The sequence below is a fragment of the Ascidia mentula genome, chromosome 7 (genome assembly GCF_947561715.1).
Source record: "Ascidia mentula chromosome 7, kaAscMent1.1, whole genome shotgun sequence".
Lineage (NCBI taxonomy): Eukaryota > Metazoa > Chordata > Ascidiacea > Phlebobranchia > Ascidiidae > Ascidia > Ascidia mentula.
Genome location: NC_138572.1, coordinates 15,537,582 through 15,559,721, shown reverse-complemented (window position 1 = coordinate 15,559,721; position 22,140 = coordinate 15,537,582). Strand labels below are relative to the sequence as shown.

Sequence of the window (22,140 nt, the reverse complement as noted above, 5' to 3'; positions counted from 1 at the left end):
GGATCACTCCTCGCTGTCCTCCTATTTGTGGTTTTAAGCCGTTGCCGCCGGATTAAGACCACTACGTTGTCTGTACGTTGCTCCTGTTACACTGTTGGGGAGCGGAAAAGCGCAGGGGTGGGCAACGAGAACATTTAAACAACCGTTTTGTGAAATGAGCAATATTCCAAGTTCGCCGCAAGAAAGTCAATTGATAAATCTGCCACAGGAAAAAATTCTTTGAACGATTGCACCTGTACGTTGAAATGCGCTGCAAACATAGCTCCATCGCTCCCGGGGCCAAGTTTTGAAGAACGCATACCTGTATTTCTATTGAAGTAAGTTTCGTAGGTGGGAAATTGCCCTTTTCGAGATCCTCTGTCACAATAGTTCAGATTACGTCACAAAGTAACCAGAAAAGTATGGATTGGCTACCGCCCCTGGGGCATTGGACCTCTGATTGGACATTTGCTCTGTCCAACGAGACCGCAGTATTTTTCCCAAAGAATATTTTGTGGCCCCTCATGAGTAGGAAGCCAAAACAATTGTTTTTTAGCAGGCTGTCCGAACATTCGGTAGGGTGTGTTGTTGCAGACGACATTGAAAAACAAGTTCGTCTTGTTACTTTTATGAGCCACACGTGCTCTACAACGCGCCAGTTTACCCGTAAATCTGCTCCTGGAGAGATTGTCACCCATACGTTGGCAAAGTGCAAAACTTTCTTTGTCGGAGAAAGCTGGAATTCGAGAAAACCTGGGTATTCAATTTTGCGCAATGCAGGGATCCGAAAACCGTGCGCAATGCAGGGATCCGTTTTGATGGGGCTCTGTGCGACGTGGCGGCAGCGGCTTTTTGCCACTGGAGGGAGCACTTCAACATACCTCCGCCATCTTTTTTGCCCCCCACCCTGTCAAAGCTTCTAATAAACTTGAGCCGACAAAGTGCAAGGATTGGACTGCATCCCTAGAACTACTGTTGTTCCTGTTTCGATGTTGATCATTGTTTAATGCGGAAACGATGGTGAAAAAGAAAATGAGGAACGCTTCACGATTTTGCGTGTCATCCTTGCGCAGGGGCCATGCTAATCTTCTCTGTATCGTTCCAATTTTAGTATATGTACCGCCGAAGCAGGTACGAGAGTGAGTGCTTCACCCCCATATAAGTGAGGATCACTCCTCGCTGTCCTCCTATTTGTGGTTTTAAGCCGTTGCCGCCGGATTAAGACCACTACGTTGTCTGTACGTTGCTCCTGTTACACTGTTGGGGAGCGGAAAAGCGCAGGGGTGGGCAACGAGAACATTTAAACAACCGTTTTGTGAAATGAGCAATATTCCAAGTTCGCCGCAAGAAAGTCAATTGATAAATCTGCCACAGGAAAAAATTCTTTGAACGATTGCACCTGTACGTTGAAATGCGCTGCAAACATAGCTCCATCGCTCCCGGGGCCAAGTTTTGAAGAACGCATACCTGTATTTCTATTGAAGTAAGTTTCGTAGGTGGGAAATTGCCCTTTTCGAGATCCTCTGTCACAATAGTTCAGATTACGTCACAAAGTAACCAGAAAAGTATGGATTGGCTACCGCCCCTGGGGCATTGGACCTCTGATTGGACATTTGCTCTGTCCAACGAGACCGCAGTATTTTTCCCAAAGAATATTTTGTGGCCCCTCATGAGTAGGAAGCCAAAACAATTGTTTTTTAGCAGGCTGTCCGAACATTCGGTAGGGTGTGTTGTTGCAGACGACATTGAAAAACAAGTTCGTCTTGTTACTTTTATGAGCCACACGTGCTCTACAACGCGCCAGTTTACCCGTAAATCTGCTCCTGGAGAGATTGTCACCCATACGTTGGCAAAGTGCAAAACTTTCTTTGTCGGAGAAAGCTGGAATTCGAGAAAACCTGGGTATTCAATTTTGCGCAATGCAGGGATCCGAAAACCGTGCGCAATGCAGGGATCCGTTTTGATGGGGCTCTGTGCGACGTGGCGGCAGCGGCTTTTTGCCACTGGAGGGAGCACTTCAACATACCTCCGCCATCTTTTTTGCCCCCCACCCTGTCAAAGCTTCTAATAAACTTGAGCCGACAAAGTGCAAGGATTGGACTGCATCCCTAGAACTACTGTTGTTCCTGTTTCGATGTTGATCATTGTTTAATGCGGAAACGATGGTGAAAAAGAAAATGAGGAACGCTTCACGATTTTGCGTGTCATCCTTGCGCAGGGGCCATGCTAATCTTCTCTGTATCGTTCCAATTTTAGTATATGTACCGCCGAAGCAGGTACGAGAGTGAGTGCTTCACCCCCATATAAGTGAGGATCACTCCTCGCTGTCCTCCTATTTGTGGTTTTAAGCCGTTGCCGCCGGATTAAGACCACTACGTTGTCTGTACGTTGCTCCTGTTACACTGTTGGGGAGCGGAAAAGCGCAGGGGTGGGCAACGAGAACATTTAAACAACCGTTTTGTGAAATGAGCAATATTCCAAGTTCGCCGCAAGAAAGTCAATTGATAAATCTGCCACAGGAAAAAATTCTTTGAACGATTGCACCTGTACGTTGAAATGCGCTGCAAACATAGCTCCATCGCTCCCGGGGCCAAGTTTTGAAGAACGCATACCTGTATTTCTATTGAAGTAAGTTTCGTAGGTGGGAAATTGCCCTTTTCGAGATCCTCTGTCACAATAGTTCAGATTACGTCACAAAGTAACCAGAAAAGTATGGATTGGCTACCGCCCCTGGGGCATTGGACCTCTGATTGGACATTTGCTCTGTCCAACGAGACCGCAGTATTTTTCCCAAAGAATATTTTGTGGCCCCTCATGAGTAGGAAGCCAAAACAATTGTTTTTTAGCAGGCTGTCCGAACATTCGGTAGGGTGTGTTGTTGCAGACGACATTGAAAAACAAGTTCGTCTTGTTACTTTTATGAGCCACACGTGCTCTACAACGCGCCAGTTTACCCGTAAATCTGCTCCTGGAGAGATTGTCACCCATACGTTGGCAAAGTGCAAAACTTTCTTTGTCGGAGAAAGCTGGAATTCGAGAAAACCTGGGTATTCAATTTTGCGCAATGCAGGGATCCGAAAACCGTGCGCAATGCAGGGATCCGTTTTGATGGGGCTCTGTGCGACGTGGCGGCAGCGGCTTTTTGCCACTGGAGGGAGCACTTCAACATACCTCCGCCATCTTTTTTGCCCCCCACCCTGTCAAAGCTTCTAATAAACTTGAGCCGACAAAGTGCAAGGATTGGACTGCATCCCTAGAACTACTGTTGTTCCTGTTTCGATGTTGATCATTGTTTAATGCGGAAACGATGGTGAAAAAGAAAATGAGGAACGCTTCACGATTTTGCGTGTCATCCTTGCGCAGGGGCCATGCTAATCTTCTCTGTATCGTTCCAATTTTAGTATATGTACCGCCGAAGCAGGTACGAGAGTGAGTGCTTCACCCCCATATAAGTGAGGATCACTCCTCGCTGTCCTCCTATTTGTGGTTTTAAGCCGTTGCCGCCGGATTAAGACCACTACGTTGTCTGTACGTTGCTCCTGTTACACTGTTGGGGAGCGGAAAAGCGCAGGGGTGGGCAACGAGAACATTTAAACAACCGTTTTGTGAAATGAGCAATATTCCAAGTTCGCCGCAAGAAAGTCAATTGATAAATCTGCCACAGGAAAAAATTCTTTGAACGATTGCACCTGTACGTTGAAATGCGCTGCAAACATAGCTCCATCGCTCCCGGGGCCAAGTTTTGAAGAACGCATACCTGTATTTCTATTGAAGTAAGTTTCGTAGGTGGGAAATTGCCCTTTTCGAGATCCTCTGTCACAATAGTTCAGATTACGTCACAAAGTAACCAGAAAAGTATGGATTGGCTACCGCCCCTGGGGCATTGGACCTCTGATTGGACATTTGCTCTGTCCAACGAGACCGCAGTATTTTTCCCAAAGAATATTTTGTGGCCCCTCATGAGTAGGAAGCCAAAACAATTGTTTTTTAGCAGGCTGTCCGAACATTCGGTAGGGTGTGTTGTTGCAGACGACATTGAAAAACAAGTTCGTCTTGTTACTTTTATGAGCCACACGTGCTCTACAACGCGCCAGTTTACCCGTAAATCTGCTCCTGGAGAGATTGTCACCCATACGTTGGCAAAGTGCAAAACTTTCTTTGTCGGAGAAAGCTGGAATTCGAGAAAACCTGGGTATTCAATTTTGCGCAATGCAGGGATCCGAAAACCGTGCGCAATGCAGGGATCCGTTTTGATGGGGCTCTGTGCGACGTGGCGGCAGCGGCTTTTTGCCACTGGAGGGAGCACTTCAACATACCTCCGCCATCTTTTTTGCCCCCCACCCTGTCAAAGCTTCTAATAAACTTGAGCCGACAAAGTGCAAGGATTGGACTGCATCCCTAGAACTACTGTTGTTCCTGTTTCGATGTTGATCATTGTTTAATGCGGAAACGATGGTGAAAAAGAAAATGAGGAACGCTTCACGATTTTGCGTGTCATCCTTGCGCAGGGGCCATGCTAATCTTCTCTGTATCGTTCCAATTTTAGTATATGTACCGCCGAAGCAGGTACGAGAGTGAGTGCTTCACCCCCATATAAGTGAGGATCACTCCTCGCTGTCCTCCTATTTGTGGTTTTAAGCCGTTGCCGCCGGATTAAGACCACTACGTTGTCTGTACGTTGCTCCTGTTACACTGTTGGGGAGCGGAAAAGCGCAGGGGTGGGCAACGAGAACATTTAAACAACCGTTTTGTGAAATGAGCAATATTCCAAGTTCGCCGCAAGAAAGTCAATTGATAAATCTGCCACAGGAAAAAATTCTTTGAACGATTGCACCTGTACGTTGAAATGCGCTGCAAACATAGCTCCATCGCTCCCGGGGCCAAGTTTTGAAGAACGCATACCTGTATTTCTATTGAAGTAAGTTTCGTAGGTGGGAAATTGCCCTTTTCGAGATCCTCTGTCACAATAGTTCAGATTACGTCACAAAGTAACCAGAAAAGTATGGATTGGCTACCGCCCCTGGGGCATTGGACCTCTGATTGGACATTTGCTCTGTCCAACGAGACCGCAGTATTTTTCCCAAAGAATATTTTGTGGCCCCTCATGAGTAGGAAGCCAAAACAATTGTTTTTTAGCAGGCTGTCCGAACATTCGGTAGGGTGTGTTGTTGCAGACGACATTGAAAAACAAGTTCGTCTTGTTACTTTTATGAGCCACACGTGCTCTACAACGCGCCAGTTTACCCGTAAATCTGCTCCTGGAGAGATTGTCACCCATACGTTGGCAAAGTGCAAAACTTTCTTTGTCGGAGAAAGCTGGAATTCGAGAAAACCTGGGTATTCAATTTTGCGCAATGCAGGGATCCGAAAACCGTGCGCAATGCAGGGATCCGTTTTGATGGGGCTCTGTGCGACGTGGCGGCAGCGGCTTTTTGCCACTGGAGGGAGCACTTCAACATACCTCCGCCATCTTTTTTGCCCCCCACCCTGTCAAAGCTTCTAATAAACTTGAGCCGACAAAGTGCAAGGATTGGACTGCATCCCTAGAACTACTGTTGTTCCTGTTTCGATGTTGATCATTGTTTAATGCGGAAACGATGGTGAAAAAGAAAATGAGGAACGCTTCACGATTTTGCGTGTCATCCTTGCGCAGGGGCCATGCTAATCTTCTCTGTATCGTTCCAATTTTAGTATATGTACCGCCGAAGCAGGTACGAGAGTGAGTGCTTCACCCCCATATAAGTGAGGATCACTCCTCGCTGTCCTCCTATTTGTGGTTTTAAGCCGTTGCCGCCGGATTAAGACCACTACGTTGTCTGTACGTTGCTCCTGTTACACTGTTGGGGAGCGGAAAAGCGCAGGGGTGGGCAACGAGAACATTTAAACAACCGTTTTGTGAAATGAGCAATATTCCAAGTTCGCCGCAAGAAAGTCAATTGATAAATCTGCCACAGGAAAAAATTCTTTGAACGATTGCACCTGTACGTTGAAATGCGCTGCAAACATAGCTCCATCGCTCCCGGGGCCAAGTTTTGAAGAACGCATACCTGTATTTCTATTGAAGTAAGTTTCGTAGGTGGGAAATTGCCCTTTTCGAGATCCTCTGTCACAATAGTTCAGATTACGTCACAAAGTAACCAGAAAAGTATGGATTGGCTACCGCCCCTGGGGCATTGGACCTCTGATTGGACATTTGCTCTGTCCAACGAGACCGCAGTATTTTTCCCAAAGAATATTTTGTGGCCCCTCATGAGTAGGAAGCCAAAACAATTGTTTTTTAGCAGGCTGTCCGAACATTCGGTAGGGTGTGTTGTTGCAGACGACATTGAAAAACAAGTTCGTCTTGTTACTTTTATGAGCCACACGTGCTCTACAACGCGCCAGTTTACCCGTAAATCTGCTCCTGGAGAGATTGTCACCCATACGTTGGCAAAGTGCAAAACTTTCTTTGTCGGAGAAAGCTGGAATTCGAGAAAACCTGGGTATTCAATTTTGCGCAATGCAGGGATCCGAAAACCGTGCGCAATGCAGGGATCCGTTTTGATGGGGCTCTGTGCGACGTGGCGGCAGCGGCTTTTTGCCACTGGAGGGAGCACTTCAACATACCTCCGCCATCTTTTTTGCCCCCCACCCTGTCAAAGCTTCTAATAAACTTGAGCCGACAAAGTGCAAGGGTTGGCGCAGGGATGACAATGGTCCCCGCGCAACTGCGCAAGGAACATTTTAAGGTAGCAAAAGCTATGATTTTGTTGATTTAGCATGCAAATAAACGTAGTAGAAGTTTAAATTCCATCTTACTTCAAATTTCCTAACGGTATAACCTTTATATCAAGCACCGAGTATTGTGTAATTGTTACCCATTGTTTCTTTGTTACAAACTATTAGTTATTCATGACAGAGGTCTACGCAGGTTTATTCCCACCAGGTTTATTCCCACCAGGTTTAATCCCAGCGTCGAAACTGTGGCCACTATAGAAATATACCTTAATCATGTAATATTTTGAAGTTTTGTGATTTCGTGGAGTCGTTGTCAAGTATTTTTGAGTCCCACACAATATGATGTCGCTACACAACACATGTTACTATGTTATGGCCGAGATTTAACTCAAAAGTTACAGCAATCCATGCGTTCCAAGCATTACCAAGTTGTGATATCCAACAACGTGGCATGGGAAAAAAAGACTGTTTAGGTCAAGGCCTTATCGGACAATTCAGTTGCAAAAACTTGCAGATCTGGTAGCAGTGGAGTGAATGCAAGCCAGTGAATTTGGGGACATTATAATTGCATTATAAACCTAATAATAACCTCAGTAACCAATCTAATTACGCAAGTAATGTCAAATTAGACATAAGTATTTATTGGCCAATGACTAATAAAGTCAAGTCAACATAAATAACCTATTTAGGGCATAATTCTGAGACTGGCCAATACTGTCGTCAACATTGTCATCTTTCGTACGAAAAAACGTTTCGGCATGAACTTAAGCCATCATCAACCCGGATTCACAGAATTATGAGCAAATCCGCAAACAGTGTTCCTATTTGGGACACTTAGGTAATCAAGCTATATATGATACTGACGTTATCGAACTAATCGGTAAGTCATTTCAAGTTGTTTAAGCAATTCCAAATTTGTAGACGGAGTTTTGGGCTAAATGATAAACAAGTCCTTATTAGGGCAGGAAGTCATAAAAATGTTCAAGGTACAAATAAACAACTGCATATCAGGTATCAACAAGTGTCCTACTATATAAGTAAAACAAATACTACCTGCAGATCAGTATTGACTCACAGTTGTCGAGTGAGGATCTAGGTTGTTGGTTCAACATTAGTACTTTGTAAGTGCTGACGACACTACTGCGCTATATGCGATATTTCGTCACAGGATTACCAACAATAAATGGATTCATAATGAATCGAGATTGGTTGCAAGCGTTGAGAGGGATTTGCGGGTACAGACAGCCGCATCGATCGACGGGAGTCGTAAAGTGACTTAAAACGCCAACGCAATTTATTGCGTTAGGCCGACTAGTCGGTTCAGAAGGTGACGAGGTCGGGAGTGTCATATTTCGTTACTTGAAAAACGAAAGACGGAGAGTTGGCCAATTCGAGTACCACGCGGACGGGCAAAAATCCCGGTCAGAATGTACGCCAGTCTCTGCTAAGTGATTAACAAGTTCGGAGTCGAGTGTTGTTTGCCCCCGGTTCACGAGCTTAGCAATCTTCCGCATCCATTGCGGCAATGGCATCTAAAAATACTTTGTCACTATAATAATATATGGCCAGGTATTACTTTCCGTCCTTAAAATACATCGATATGTAATTGGTTATTGATTTAAATATCACATTTACATTTCTCAAATGTGGTTTAAAGATCTTGAGGAAAATAAGTCTTAAGTTTGGTATTTCCAAAATTATTTCAGTGGATTGTTGATGGATGGTGGTTTCGCGACCTCACTGAACGTTCAACAACCTTTGTACACCGAAGTGTGCAGTGTGCCTTTTGCGCGGGTATTGTTTCCATTTAAAAATGTTGAACGCTTGCGTTTTTGGTTGTTTTACTGTAGTGCTTACAAGTAAAGTTGCAACCGCTTTAACTGGTGTTCCCGAATTCCAACAACGATTTTCTGTAGGAAGTTGACACGCAAGATGGAATCGGAAATTCTGTTACGGTATCCTACCTACATTTTTGGCTTTCTGAGCCGCGTGTTTTGCTGCAGTAAGTGGAAGCACAATGCGCACTTTAGAATCATAAAGACAGACCAGAACACAGCACGTCGACTCATATATATTTTGGAACGGCCACCTGAAAAAGAAAAATATGCAGCCATCAAGGCACAGTGGCTCGACACTTTCGACTTTTCTCGCCAGGAGCGCGCATCACGCTTATTCAACTTGCCTGCCTTAGGCGCCCGAAAGCTATCGGCGTTAATGGACGAGCTGCTGGCTTTGTTAGGTGATCATCACACGTGCTTCCTGTTTGAACACTTGTTTTTGAAGACATTCGTCTTGTTCTTGCATGTAAGGATATTGCTTACCTCCGGGTTTTAGCTGTAAGCAGAGAAAAAAATCGTGCAAAGTTCTTCCCTTGAATACCATTGCCATCTCATCGAGTGAGACTTGTTTGGTGTGGTGCATAATGGTAAAAAATATAGAAAACTCAAAAATACACATAATACTTAAAATATAAAATAAATAAAATTGTGGTAATATGAGGTCCATTTTGAAAAGGACGATCATATCCTGGTTCGTTTCTGTCTTTCCTGTCGTCACAGGCTTCCATTTGTGTCAGTTTTCCTAATGTCGACAATTTCATTATACGCTCGTCAGCGTATTTGTTGGTTTCACGATCCAAACGTTACCAGAAGTGTGGCGTCCAAAACAGCTCCAGGAAGTTGACAGGTGAAGCAACCAACTTGCTGATTGAAGTTGCCAATCCAGGCATCATCCGCTCAGCGAACCAAGAAAATGCTTCGCTGACAGCTTCGCCTCTTTTCTTAGAAGGTGTTTTTCAGTTGCTTCTTCTTCTTCATCATCAGAAGCAATTTGGTCAAGTTCGTCAGCTGTGGAGTCGATCTCTTCCCCAGATTGTCGGTCAAGGTGATAGAATTACTGTCACTATCGTCTCCTATGACCATGAACTAAAAACTGAGAAGCGATTTCAACAATAGTTTGTTTCCAAGATATGTATCAAGAAATCTTCAAAAAATGCAGTGTAATCTCCGCCGTAGCAACGCAAAATAATCAAATGTAGCGACGCCATATTTTCGCTAGTTTTGGAGATTGCGTTCACACTGCTTGGTGTAACAGTTGAATTTTTTAAAAATTCGGTAAGGAAAAAACTCATGGCAATTTGGAAACAGACACTATGTTTCAGTATTTTTTCCATCAGGCGTGGTTGCATTTTATGGTGTAACAATTTAATGGAATAAGATTATTGCAAAAACATACGATAAATGTGTAGATTAGTAAATTGCCTATGATTTTTATGTTTAGCGTTTGTGGAAAAAGAGTTATACAAGGTTGAAGTTGATGAAGAAAACTAGTAAAAATTTCTTAATTTTTGCGAAATAGGTGTGGCGCTTAAAAGGAATACGCGTTTGCAGAGAAACTGCCCAATGAAGAAATGTTTTTATTTGGCATAACAGCTGAATACGCCAACATTCCCTCTCCATACGAACATTTATTGGCGTCTTTTTCGCGTTTGTCCACGCCATGCCGAAGCATATACATGCTTGGGCAAGACGTCTCCCACCGAAAAAAGTTGTCTATTACCAAAACCGCATTCCACGAAATGATGGATTTAGGAATTACATTTTGACGACTTGTTAACACATACAAATGCTCTGTTGGGTTGCTAATCCAGTCATTGAAACTTAACATGGGCTTGGTCATGGTGCACAGTATTATGTGTGCATGGACCTAAACATTGAAAGAAGATGGATCTTGTGAATGCTCACCTATGAATGAATTTGTGTACCATGTTTTGTTTCAATTCAATTTATTAAATCACAAACTTTTGTTCGGTTTGTCAGGAAAAAATCAAAGATATAGAAAGTATGTTACTGTCTCATGCTGGGCACAGTTATATGATGTAATCTGTAATGTGTACAAATTTCTACAAAAAGTGGAAATAGACTAGGTTGGTGGTGTTTGACGGTATTTTATAATTTTCTTGGGAATTCAATGTACTGTGGCACTCTTTTATGTCTAATAACCAGAAAGACAGCATTATTTAGCTGTATTTTCCATAACATGCACAAGTCTGAACAGTCGCGAAACGGACATGGAAACGCAGGCCGTTTTGCGCCTGTTCGTTTGGGCATAGTATATGATCGGGCCATGTTTTCGGGCTATGTACAAATGTGGCCATGGAAACGTAGTAATGGACAAGATTATGAAAACGTCAATTTGATTATTAAACCCAAAGCCGATTTTCCGTACGTCAGAGATATACCCATATGTCAAGGAGGAGCGAAGCGATTAACCCAAAATAACATATGCGCATGTACGCGACTTTGACAACAATACACAATGAATAACAAAGAATAATATAAAGTGTTGCGGCAGGAGCCACCCGGTTCGAAAATGTTTGCTGGGTAGTTGTACACTGTAAACTGAAAAGGTGGATTTAAAAAAAAATGATTTTACACCTTTTATAGGTGGGTTTAGACAAAATTTCCACCCTATTCCCAGCTGCACCGGACAATGCTTTTGTCGAGGAAGAGAGGTGTCATGACGTGGATACAGTTTGCACGATTCGGTCAATTAGCCTTCAAGTGAAACCAGCGGATTCAGAAAAGAGAGTCTGCAAAAGATCGTGCGTTATCGACGATCATGCGATACACTAAGGTTGGTTGGCACAGAAGTATTACAGACTTGGCTCTTAAACCATTTCAGAAGTTTTCGCAATCACTCAGTTCTTGTCATGGGTATTTGTTGTACGGTTCTCGCGTTATCATTCCTGAGGAACTGCGACCTAAGGTTCTGGGGTTACTTCACAAAGAACACTTCGGTAAGCAGAAAATGAAGCAGCTGGCACGTACCGCGGTATATTGGCCGAACATTGACAGCGACATTGTTGATTTATGTCGTAAATGTGAGTCATGTGCAACACAGCAGAATGTTGGCCAGAAGTGCGCTCTTCATCCCTAGGAAATCCCAGAAAAGCCGTGGAGCAGAGTTCATATGGACCACGCAATTAACTTTATGGGTCATAATTGGTTGGTCTTGATTGACAGCTACTCGAAATATCCTGTGATTCACTCAGTCAATTACTGCAAAGGCCACTATCGACTTGTTGGAAATGGATTTTGCGCATTTTGGATATCCTCACACCATAGTGACGGATAATGCACCAACATTTCGTTCAAAAGAATTCCAGGAATTCTGCAACTCCAAAGGAATCGTGCACCTAAGTGGTGCCCCCTATCATCCTGCAACGAAAGGTGCGGCAGAAATACTTGTTCAAACTTTTAAACAGTCATTCAAGAAGTCTTCAAAACCACCAAAACATGCTTTACAAGAGTTCCTAATGCAGTACAGAAGAACTCCTACGACGAACAGCTATCCACCAAGTGAATTGTTAAACGGTCGTCAAATCCGCACAAAGTTGGACATACTCTTGCCATCGCCTGTACACGTGGCGCAAGGTCGGCAAACGAGACTTGCTTAGAAAGTCAGAAGAAGCTCGGAAAAATCGCAAGAAAATCTCGTACCAAAGCGGATATCCATGCTTTTGCATTTCGATACAAAAGATCTACGTCAAGTACGATGGGTGCCTGCAACTGTCTTTAAACGTCACGGATCACGCAGTGTTGATGTTCGCGTGTATCCAAATGGTGCAGTGTGGCGGAGACATGTGGAACAACTCCGTCCACGATACACTTCCACAGAAGACGAGGAGCCTGGCGGTGAACCAACCAGGTGTCGTCTCCACCGAGTAACATTACTGACACACCGGTTGATGATCATGTTTCAGATCATGATGAGCCCAAGGATGTAATTCACGATGAACCCGAGGTAGTAGTTCCAGAGAGAGCTACTCTTCCGGTACTACTGGAGTATGGACCTTTGAACCTTCGGCGTTCCAATCGCACGCGCAAACCGCGACAATTATTTCAAATGTAATATAAGTGTTACATTAATATAATCTGCACTGATGAGACCTTTTAGGTCGAAACAGTGGCCATCTGTCTGCAGCTTATACACAATTCATATTATTGGCTCCACATTGCTTATAATATAATCTTGTTGGGGAGGTGTTGTGATCATTGAAGTGTAACATTTTTCGTACCCTGTATCGTATGATTTCGCACCCTGTAAACATTCCAACGTTAATTGCACAGAAATGTGATTAGCCGCATTCCCTATAAAACCACGGTTGCACTACCCAATGGACAGTCTTAATTTGTACGTGCTATTGCCTGATACTTTCAAATACAAGAAAACAACACTGTGTTTTCCTGTTGGGCGATTGATTTTCTGTTATTTGTTTTGTGTGGTCAAGTGTAAACGGAAAAGGCCGTTTTTCGGCGGTAAGTTGTGGTGCAAAAATACTGTCGCGGTTTGCAAGATAGACATACAGCTTTCTTGGTAACTAAAAAACAATGTCGAACAACGAATGGATGGATCACGCTGACCGCTGGTGAGCTGTAAAGTATGGGAACACCTACCTGGCTCGTGGAACGAGCAAGAAGATTTCGGTGTCTTCAACCACGAGTGCCGTGCATGGCGGACGAAAGACGGCGCTGGCGGTCTTTTCAGAGCGGACTGTGGCCATTCCACATCACGGCATCACCTGCAGAGCTCGCGGAGGCCGGATTTTATTTCACAGGTCGCAAGGACAAGGTGAAATGTTATTACTGCGGGCGAGGTTTGTTTCACTGGGAAACAAACGACTCCCCGTGGGTGGAGTACGCCCGACATTCACCACGATGTGAGTTTCTGTTGCGACGAGAAGCGGGGAAGGTTTCGACGTTTGCAGTCCGAATTGGGAAGAAGCGTGTCTGAGAGAGGAGCGACAGAAGCTGGCACCGGAAATAGCCGAGACGCTCAGCTACTTTCTCAGGGGCTTTTGATGCATTTTTGTGTCTTGTAAATGTTTGTGTTTTTGTTGTGTGTTGTGCAAAAAATAAACTGTTTAAAACGAGAAGCTTGTTTTGTGACACTAACTTTTGTCGAGGGGCGGTAGGGTGTACAAAACGCGGTTGCTCCGAAAGCGATTAATAAAGGAAAAAATAACTGTTTCAAATCCCGAGCGCGTTGTTTGGTGTTACGGTGAGTGGCCATCCGTCCATCAAGGGCTAGACGGCGTCGAGTTTGTTCGCGGCATGGCGACCAGAGACGCGTCGCAAATCGGTTATCTCGCCAAGCAAGTCCAACCTGAACGCGGAAGAGCCCTGCAGGAATCATATAGAGACGCAACAAGCAGGCCGCACGGTTATTTAGTCTTGGAATTTAAACAGTCAACACCTGAGCAATATCGCATGCTGACCAACGTGTTTCGCGGGGAAACTCAGATTGTGTACGTTACGAAAACGGTGTAACATGTCAAGTCGCTCCGACTCTCCTCACTCTGGCGTCGGCAAAACCGAAACTGGTTCGCACGATTATAAATCCTTCCGAACGACAGTTAATTCAGTGCATTTGCGAGTGTGCGTATAACGTCTTAAGGGGAACGTACCGTCGACTCGCGCCCAACGCGTCGAACTTTGCAGATATAAAAAGGGGATTCGCGAGTTGGGAAAAAAGTCGGTGTCGCTAGCCAAAAAACGTCGAATTATCCAACGAGGTGGCTTTCTTTCCGCATTGATTGGCCCTCTCATAGGATCGGTAATTCCAGTCCTCGGTAAACTCCTAACCGGCGGAAAGTGAGATGGAAGGTGTACAAAAACTTGCCCTCGTGGATCCGAGCACTCTAAAGTCCCTCCAGGACAAAATTACCTCGCGATCAACGCCCGTTGAAAAGGTGTTATATCGAGGTTGGACAAAAAAATGCAAGATATTTTGTCCGAACCGAAACCGCTAGAGGAAAAAGTGAAGCTTTACAATCAAGCACTTCATCGTTACCGCTTTTACAACGAAACCGTCGCCAATAAACCTTTGGAAGTTGCGGTCGCCGACAAACAGCACAGCAGCGCCGAACCGAACAATAATACCGAAAAAGTAATGCTAGAGAAAAGACTAATTGAATCAACGCCGAAAACGTTAAAAAACAAAGCAAAACGACTGATGGACATCGTTCGCGAAAACCCCGATATCGATTTCTCGTCGAACAGACGACTGTTGGTGCAATGACGTGCAATCGACTGAAGTCGCATCGAGGATTAGGTGCATTCCGCTGTGCGGCCGTCGCGTCTCGCCGTCAAACCTGCCGGCTGGACCGATTTCATTTCGGCGTTGGAAAAAGTCAACGTACCATCAACCATGCTTGCGTATAAAAAAGCGGCCTTCCAAGTCGAGCGCACCCAGTTGCACCCGCGGCGTGACGGGCAAAGACGAGACGCTTTCCTCAGCCATGGATCAATCTGTAGATTTTTCAAACGAATACGTTTCTCCTTCGCATCGCGGTAGTTTCGGAGGCGTCGCCCGACTCGCTTGCGCCACTCGACGGAATAGAGGTGATGTCGAAAAGGGGCTGCAAAAGCAGGACACTTATACGCTTCACAGGCCTCTGCGTCGAAAGTTTAAACGTATGCGGGTGGTGGTGGGGGGTATCGACAGCCAGTGGGAGGCGGACCTCATCAACCTGTCGAAATTGAGTTCGCGAAACAACGGGTTTAAGTACTTGTTTACTGTTATTGACGTTTTTCTCGAAATTCGCTTGGGTCGTTGCAATAAAAACGAAAACAGGTGTCGCTCTTGTCCGTGCGTTCGAGGCGATCTTTCAAAGCACCACACGTAGACCAAAAAACTGCACACGGATCGTGGCAAGGAGTTTTTTAATGAACAGTTTCAAGATTGGTTGCGAAAACACAACACTGAGTTTTTTACAACCTTCAACGACGAAACCTGGGCGTCGGTCGTAGAACGTTTTAATCGTACCTTAAAACAGCGCATGTGGCAGTATTTTACGCACAAGGGCGAAATAAAGTACACCGACGTGCTGGAGGACTCTTTGAGAGCTATAACAATTCCTTCCACAGGAGCATTCGAACGAGCCCAGCGAACCAGGAGTTAGTTTGGGAAAACCTATACGGCGATCCTCCGCGACCGGCCAAGGCGTGGGCGGTTGGGGCCCAGGTGCGAAACGCCGTCATTCGTCGAACGTTCAAAAAAGGATATCTGCCAAACTGGTCGGACGAGGTTTTCTTGTAAAAGCTCGCCGTCGGACAAACCCCCACACCTATTCCCTGATCGATTATAACGGGGAGCTAATAAGCGGCTCCTTTTACGAACAGGAATTACAAAACGTGGAAAAAAATCTTTTCTTGAAAACGAAAAAGGCTGGGATGAAAGAGCTGCTTTCAAAATGGTCAAACTACCCTGAAAGTTTTAATTCCTCGGTAAACGCGAAGGACGTTGTACATTTGCAGACCCGCTGACATTTCGATAACGCCCAAAAGCGATTGGATTTGGTGCGGTCGAATTTACCCCGCGAAGAAGTTGTATTTTTCACTCAAGTCATTCTCGTGTTCATTGTGGTCGCCGCAAGTCTCGGGAATTTGAATCTGGGCAATCCGAACCCGTATGTTTGAACAGCTTTACTCGCGAGCGGCGTCGATTATCTGTTGCCGGCATCCAGTTTGCAAAAGTAACATGTTTTTCATAAAGCTTCCGAGCAACAGCAGTTTGCAGTATTACCCCCAGAACATGACGACGAATTACACGACCAAGCTTCCTAAAGCGATCCACCTCGATCAGGGGCGATAAAAGAGATCGCTCTGAGCGACATTCAATATCCGTACAGTTGGGCGAACGTGAAATTTAACGAAATGTGGTTCGCTATTAAAATAAGCGAAACGGACGAAATTGCCAGGGAAACTTTTGTGCTGCCCGACGGCCACTACGAATCGGGAAGGAAAATTGTGCGCGGGATGATGACGTTATTGAGATAACAAGGGTCGAAGGGTTTCAGAAGACTTCTTCGTGGCTTGGAGACCGAACATTTTCCCCAAGCGATGAAACTGTATAAAATCTCGTTGTCTTCGACCTCGTGACGCGTTATACCACTGTCAATATACCCGAGGGGTGCCAGAAACGACTTTGGCGCGGCGGTACCTTTTGAAGGCATTCGCGTTGTAATTACTCTTCACCTCCGAAAGAAACCAATACAATTCGAGAAACATTGAGGTGTTCCTTATTGCGTCCAAAATGACATACACGATTTCGAAAGATATTACGTTACACAGGCCGGCGGCGTGATGCCGTTCTTTGCGGGGTCCGTTTCACAACGAGGCCACGGTTTAGGCAGCATACACCATAGCAGTTTTGCCTTTTTTGAAAAGTGAAGCTAAACAGGTTGGGAAGCAAATAATTCATTCGGGGGCGGAATTCGCCGGAGATTTGCCGCGCAAAACGTGCGCCGAGGCGACAAAACTGTGACATATTCTCGTAACATGGGCAGCGTCATAAACCAACACTCTGGAAGGTGCGCAAAAAGTACTCGACTTATTCGCGGTCAAACCGACCCAAGTCAGCGTAGAACAATCGACTTGGGTTGAATTCGCACCCCTCTCGACCCTTACCGATGCGGGACCAATCGAGTTCCAGGTTTCCGGAACCGGTGAAGACTACATTGATTTATCCAATACAATGCTTTTGTGTACAGCCCGCGTTAACAAGGGAGACAGAACAAATATGGACGCCGACGTCGCGGTGGCGCTCTGCAACTATTGGATGCACTCCCTTTTTGATCAGGTGGATCTGAGTTTAAACAACAAACTCGGCACGCCGGAGAGCAACACCTATTCCTATAGGGCGTACATCGAGGCTTTGCTTAACTTCGGAAGCGACGCGAAAACCACGCAATTGACGGCGGCGCTGCGGCGCTTTGGCACAGTGACACCGCCGGTCACTTCGAAACGCTAGACGGTCGAAACAGAGGTTTTACGGCGAGACGAGCCCGAGCAATAGACAGGACATTCGAATGTTGGCCAAACTTCCATCCGTTTGTTCGCAAGATCATACCGACCGAACCCGTAATGTTCGGTCACCTGAAAGCGTTGGAAAAATCGAGCTCGCTTTACCCGATCTTAGGTCAAATTCCCAGACGCATGGTGATCGGTTTTGTGGACAACGACGCGTACAACGGAACATACGCGAAAAACCCGCAGCGACGAGATGACAAACCTGAATCACCCCAATCCCAAGGCTTACTTCGTAAGACCCGACGAAAGTAACCGCGAAGGAACGCATTGGCTCGCTTTGTATTTCGATTCAGAGGGTCGCGGCGAATATTACGACACCTTCGGTCGGCGACATTTTCACAGAGAAATTTTTTAAATAAAAACGCCACCCGGTGGACGTCGAATTCGCGTGTCGTCCAACACCCCTTGTCGTCGGCGTGCGGTGCCCATTGCATCTACTATTTACTGTTTCGCGCGCGCGGTTATTCTATGTCGCAGATTGTCAAAACCTTTTCATTCGACATGAGTAAAAACAACAGAATTGTCCACGCCGCAATTTCGAAACTGTAACTTGTTGTCAAATCGTCCTCAATCATCATTCGCACCAACCCGAACTGACCTTGAAGCTCTTCCCCACCACCACCAACCGTTTGTTTTTGTTTTATTTCTTTACGCATTCACGCAAAAAACACACACACACCAAAAACAAAAGAAAGAAAGTAAAGGGTTCGATGCACAAGCGACGACTGTCGATGTTCAAAAAATCTCGGCGGTTCACAAATCCAACGGTGCGGTGCAAACGCCGTCGACCAAGACTTTACGTTTACAATAAAAATTGGCGATTACACTTCATGATTGTTCGTAGGTGAAAACGGATTCGTTCATGACCCGGAATCCGGTGTTTTTTTCACGTCACGCTCACGCCGGTGTTTAGCACGTCGAGATAGTGCCGGTTTTGGGATTTGTTGAGTCCCTTTAACGTTTGCTTGTCGTCCACGTCGGTCTTTTTAACGTTTGCTTGTCGTCAAATATGTTTTTGCAGCGAGGTTTACAATTCCGGTTCCCCACCACTTGATCTTGAAAAGACCGAGTGTGCGAAGGTCGGAACGCTCGCGAACTTTACAGTACGGATGCTGGATCAACGGACGGTTGACGACACGTGTTTCGAGAAACTCCGGAGCAATGGAGGTCACAGCAAGGCAAAGAAAACTATTTGTGAATGTTTTAAAAAAATTCTCGTTTCAAGCTAGGGCGAACCACGTCATCGAAACTGTCGGCTGCCAAAGCAATAAAAAACGAATCAGTGTCCGAAACTGTCAACCCAAAATACAACGGTCGACAAAACGATCGATGAAATCGTAGTAGAACTCGAGCATGCGCAATTTGGCATATTGATAAACAAAGAAACCAACATGAACCGGTAGATTTTGATGGATTGTTCGCTTTTTGAGTTTAATCTCGTACAGATCGTCGTTAACCTTTTCCACATGCTTGAAGCGGGGAGAGATGATCAATCTTTTTGCGTTTTTTTCGCGCAGGTACTTTGTCTCCTAATGTTTTCGTTTGTTCGTGATTACTTTACCGTAACTGGCATTGCCTGGAAAAGGACCAAAATTTAACACAAAAGTGACAAAAAAACACAACAAAAACATTTGACTAAACAACAATATTTACCGAGTAGTTTGAACGTGTCTCCGATTAGCTTTTTGTCAGGTTCAACATCCCCCAAGCGACGTGCCGTGGTGACCGCGTCCTTGAACGATTCGAAACAACGGTTGGGTTCGTAGCATATGACTTGGTAAATGTGACTGACAACCAGACCGTGCGATAAATACCACCGAAACAAAGGGGTGGCAAGCAAAATTTTGTCCCCTTTGAGACTAGCGATTAAAGATCGACGTTTGGTGGTTAGGATGCTATGTTCTTCTGCAAAATTTTTCATGTATTGCCCGATATCGGCACGCGAAACATCTATGTTTTTGAAAATGAGGCATATCTCGCTAAAATATTCGCGCTTTTCGAGTGGAACAGCGATATCGCATTCCACCAAACCAAACAAGGTGCCGGAACGGACAGCCTCGAGTACGTTCGCAAAATTACGAACCGTTGGAATGTGAAGTTTTTAAAACATTCGAACAGAAACGAAATCGCGCATTGACTTGTCGCGACGCTGCAGTGCATACCATTCACACTCCCATACGTGCAAAACCTTGTACCCAAGGCGCTGAAAATAGGCCGTGACGAAAACGCGATGAGCACGTTTCACACCCGTGAAAATAGCAACCGTGAAACTGAAAAATATTTCTGTGTTCGCGACAATAACCGTCCAAAGGGATGGCGGGTATTAGCCTCATAGGTGAGCACAGAAACAAAAAGACGTCCCGTGGGCCTTTCCCATTGCAGAGAGATAGAGAGCGTTGCAATCGTAGCCAACGACAGCTTGACAAACTCTCGCCTGTGGACCAAATTTCACCGAGCGTTTTCTGGTGATGCCGCGCTCGTGATACCTATGGAAAATAATGGCAGGGGCACCTACAACATTTTCGCGTCAAGGTTAAAAATGTCTTTAAACTTTTTACCAAAGAGCGTTAGACCGATGTCCGGATTGATCGTTTTTATAAAATAAACAAGAGTTATTCCGGGAACGGAAATCGCTTCTTTAAACGGATCCACGCCGAGCCCCTCAAAAAACGTGCAAAGTTTTGAAACAACCTCCATAACGGATCGACGTCGCGATTATTGTACCAGATGAGATGGTCTTTTTTGAGGGATGTCATGCCTTCCGAAAGACATGTGTCCAAACACCTCCGGTAGTCGTCGTCTGAAATACCGGTTCTTTTGAGATAATTGAAGACAGCCGTCTGCGGGGGTAGACAAGGTTCTTTCAACTTTTCGATACTTGTCATATATTCATAGGGATAACTCCCCTTCAGCAATTACATTTAAACGCGCGTAACAACATGTCATAGGAACAGTTTGTCACCACGTAATTCCGCAAGTCGAGAAATTCAAAGCACCTTGTTTTTATCGACAAATACTGATTGTTTCGTTTTACTACTTTCAAAATTGTTTCGGTGTTTATCAGAGCGGGTATGAGATACTTTTTTACGAGATTTAAATCATATGATGATCCGTTATACGTCAGAATCGGAATGTTTGTCAAATAGAAATGGAGATCGCGTCATTTTTTACTTGTTCCCAGTTTATCGGTAGGCAAAAGCTAAAACATTTTCCCGTCTTTGAAAGTTGCGTACACCCGGGGGAGATTCCCGATGTTGAATTGGTTGAGAGCGTGTTCGAGGTCTCCCATCGCTTTTTTCACTAAACAATTATTCAGTGTTTACTTTTTAACCAGCTCTTGTCAATTACATTCGACAGAATACCCACCTACTTCGATCGATTCCAAATGAAAACCTTCATTATCGTCTCCCATCAAGCCACCTTCGGTCACACTACAAGTATCAAAACCGGTCTAAACACGTTATAGCAACGTAGAATGCATATACAAACAATTAGGTTTAAAAATACCCACGTATTAAACTTGTACTTACTTTGATTCAAATTCTTGCTGTTGTTTCCACCATCTTCTTCGTCTACTTCTATTTCTTCCTGTGGCTTTTCGTCTTCTTGCAACTGGATCAACCCGCCATTTCTTACACTGTAAGAACAAACCCAGCATAAATTACCTGCACGTTACACCCATACATCGTTCAGATGTTATCACGGCCAAATCAAACAACGATATAACTTGTACTCACTCAGATCCTGTAGCAGGGGCGTTCGTTCCCCGCTTTCAATGTAGTTCAAGTTCCATCGCCTTTTCGATTATAGCGCAATATTCAAGGATTTTAGAGTCGGTTTTCGTGTACAGACTATATCCCTGTACTTGTTCACTCCCCTTTTACATCTTTTCCTCATCGACGCTGCTGCGATACACAACATATATTAACTGTTTCAAACGTCAACACTAATTCAAACCTTGTTTGATCTTTCGAAGACTTTTGGAATGCAACAACTATTTTTCCATTTTCCAACGTTTCAGTGGTATGTTCACGTAGCGTTAGACGAAAATCAACCGGGAATGTGTCGGAGCTGTAAGGTACACAACAACACGGAAATAACGCAGGGAAATATGTCAGTTACTTCATAACAAGTAAGTAAATTAGTCAACGAACCTTTCGACAAATGAATGCTGTGAAATTTCGCCCGGAGATTGCACATCGATAAATTGAGGTGTATCCAAAAAACCTTCCGCACGTTGGTTTTCATGATTAGTAATTCTAAAACGGAAAAAAAACATGAAAAAAATCCAACGGAAAAACATTTCCTCGCCGCATGCAACCTACCCAGATACACCAGCTTGCGGGTTATCCACTTTCACTTGATCAGTTGTTGAATTAATTAACTGGTCGACAGACAAGCCAACATCGCAATTCTCATAGGTTCTACAAAAACAAAACATGATTGTTGTCAAAAACCAAATGTGATAAACGCAGAAATAATTTGTTCACCTTGTTTTTTGATCGAATTCGTAGCAGAGGTTTGTTCATCGACAGAGCTGATCGCGACACAATCCCAGCTTTCAATACTA

The 22,140-nt window shown here is 44.7% G+C and overlaps 5 non-coding genes across 5 annotated transcripts; all 5 read right to left on the bottom strand.

The window, feature by feature from the left end:
- Window positions 1-1,007: 1,007 nt before the first annotated feature.
- Window positions 1,008-1,114, bottom strand: LOC145909776 (U6 spliceosomal RNA). The gene has a single exon (XR_014403144.1). It is a non-coding gene; the product is annotated as a U6 spliceosomal RNA (small nuclear RNA).
- Window positions 1,115-2,152: 1,038 nt separating this feature from the next.
- Window positions 2,153-2,259, bottom strand: LOC145909820 (U6 spliceosomal RNA). The gene has a single exon (XR_014403185.1). It is a non-coding gene; the product is annotated as a U6 spliceosomal RNA (small nuclear RNA).
- A 1,038-nt stretch (window positions 2,260-3,297) lies between these two features.
- Window positions 3,298-3,404, bottom strand: LOC145909809 (U6 spliceosomal RNA). The gene has a single exon (XR_014403176.1). It is a non-coding gene; the product is annotated as a U6 spliceosomal RNA (small nuclear RNA).
- A 1,038-nt stretch (window positions 3,405-4,442) lies between these two features.
- On the bottom strand, window positions 4,443-4,549 carry LOC145909798 (U6 spliceosomal RNA). The gene has a single exon (XR_014403165.1). It is a non-coding gene; the product is annotated as a U6 spliceosomal RNA (small nuclear RNA).
- A 1,038-nt stretch (window positions 4,550-5,587) lies between these two features.
- LOC145909786 (U6 spliceosomal RNA) lies at window positions 5,588-5,694 on the bottom strand. Its single transcript, XR_014403154.1, has one exon. It is a non-coding gene; the product is annotated as a U6 spliceosomal RNA (small nuclear RNA).
- Window positions 5,695-22,140: the final 16,446 nt, after the last annotated feature.